Source organism: Penaeus monodon, chromosome 21, assembly GCF_015228065.2.
Source record: "Penaeus monodon isolate SGIC_2016 chromosome 21, NSTDA_Pmon_1, whole genome shotgun sequence".
NCBI classification, from domain to species: domain Eukaryota; kingdom Metazoa; phylum Arthropoda; class Malacostraca; order Decapoda; family Penaeidae; genus Penaeus; species Penaeus monodon.
Window position 1 is genome coordinate 10,107,602 of NC_051406.1, and position 235 is coordinate 10,107,836.

The following is a 235-nucleotide window of genomic DNA, read 5'->3' on the forward strand; positions in this document are numbered from 1 at the left end:
CTTCTGTGTATGTGTATATGTCTTAATAAGGATATGATTGCTCTTATTGATGATATACATAAAAAAATGCAAATTAAGTTATCAAAGTGACTAACTCCATGCGTAGAATTAGAAAGTTTTATTCACATTATAGAAATGATTAGCGTTTATATCACTGTCAAAAACGAAAATAAACATTTCATCTGGAATGCAATGATGCTACAATAATTTTGTTCTTCTGTATCATGCAGTATGA

At 28.1% G+C, this 235-nt stretch overlaps 1 protein-coding gene across 1 annotated transcript in view; it reads left to right on the forward strand.

Moving 5' to 3' along the window:
• Nucleotides 1-235, forward strand: part of LOC119586201 (serine protease inhibitor 88Ea-like) — a 7,481-nt gene that overhangs the window by 3,840 nt on the left and 3,406 nt on the right. The gene's annotated exons all lie outside the window — the stretch shown is intronic.